General features: G+C 35.8%; 1 pseudogene; it reads left to right on the top strand.

Moving 5' to 3' along the window:
• The first annotated feature begins 889 nt into the window (after positions 1-889).
• On the top strand, positions 890-1,391 carry LOC140616481 (small ribosomal subunit protein eS24 pseudogene; annotated as a pseudogene).
• The last annotated feature ends 298 nt before the right edge of the window (positions 1,392-1,689 follow it).

Raw genomic sequence — 1,689 nt, forward strand, 5'->3', positions numbered from 1 at the left:
GTTGACTATATTTATGTGGGTGTATTATTCTGTTCCACTGCTCTATTTGTCTTTTACTAATACCACACTGTCTTGATTATTGTAGCTTTATAGTAAGTCTTGAGGTTGGATAGTGTCAGTCCTCCAACTTTGTTCTTCTCCTTCAATATTGTTTTGGCTCTCTTGCATCTTACCCCTTTCTATATAAACTTTAGAATCAGTTTGTCAATATCCACAAAACAACTGGCTGAGATTTTGATAGGAATTGCACTAAGTATACAGGTCAAGTTGTAAAGAACTGACGTTTTGATAATATTAGGTCTTCCAGTACATGAATATGGAATATCTCTCCATTTATTTAGTTTGATTTCAATCACAGAGTTTTATAGTTTTTCTCATATAGAGTTTGTACATATTTTGTACAAACAAAATAGATTAGATTTAAACTTAAGTATTTATTTTTGGAGGTAGAAACTTAGCTTAGTGTTAGATCTTTTCTATTTTCTAACACATGCATTAGGTGCATTAGAAAAATGTATACATTTCCCTCCAAGCACTGCTTGTTGCATCCTACAAATTTTGTTTTGTTTTAATTTAGTTCAAAATGTTTTAAAATTTCTCTCTAGATTTCTTCTTTGGTTAATGTATTATTTAAAAGTGTATTGATGGGGCGTTTGGGTGGTGCAGTTGGTTAAGCATCCAACTCTTGATTTCAGCTCAGGTCTGATATCAGGGTTGTGAGATTGAGACCCATAGTAGACTCTGCATTCAGCATGGAGTCTGCTTGAGTTTCTCTCTCCCTCTCCCTCTGCCCCTCCCCCTACTCTCTCTCTCTCTTTCTCTCTCTTAAATACATACATCCTTAAAAAAACTTTTTAAATGAAAGTGTATTATTGGCTTAGCTGCCATCATGAATGACACAATAACTATCCAGATCACAAAGTTTGTGACCCACCGACTACTTCAGCAGAAACAAATGGTCATTGATCTTCTTCACCCAGGAAAGGCCCCAGTACCTAAAATAGAAATTCAGGGAAAGCCTAGTCAAAATGTACAAGACCACATCAGATGTCATCTTTGTATTTGGATTCAGGCGCCATCTTGGTGGTGGCAACACAACTGGCTTTGGCATGATTTATGATTCCTTGGATTATGCAAAGAAAAATGAACCGAAATGTAGACTTCCAAGACATGGACTGTATGAGAAGAAAAAGACCTCAAGAAAACAGTGAAAGGAGCACAAGAACAGAATGGAGGAAGAGGGTCTGCAAAAGCCAGTGTTGGTGCTGGCCAAAAGTGACCTGGAGATTGGACAATAGAAGGAGTAAAGACTCCACAGAGATTTCATCTGTGGTAATTGTGCAGATTTTTCATGAGAGGATTAATAAACTAAGAACTTTTATGGGTCTGATTGTTTGGGGGAGAAAGCATATTGCTTAATCTTCACATATTTGGAGATTTTCCAGTTATTTTTCTGTTATTGATTTCTAGTTTAATCCCACTGTAGTCTGAGAGAAGATATTGCATAATTTATATTCTTTTAAATGTGTTAAGTTATGTTTTGTGGCCTAGAATGTGATCTATCCTGGTAAATGTTCCACGTGAGCTTGAGAAGAATGTGGATTCTGTTCTTGAATGAAGTAGTCTATAGATCTCAAGTATGTCTAATTGATCAATAATGATGTTGAGTTCAACTATGTCCTTAACTGA

This window comes from Canis lupus, chromosome 24 (genome assembly GCF_048164855.1).
Source record: "Canis lupus baileyi chromosome 24, mCanLup2.hap1, whole genome shotgun sequence".
NCBI lineage: Eukaryota > Metazoa > Chordata > Mammalia > Carnivora > Canidae > Canis > Canis lupus.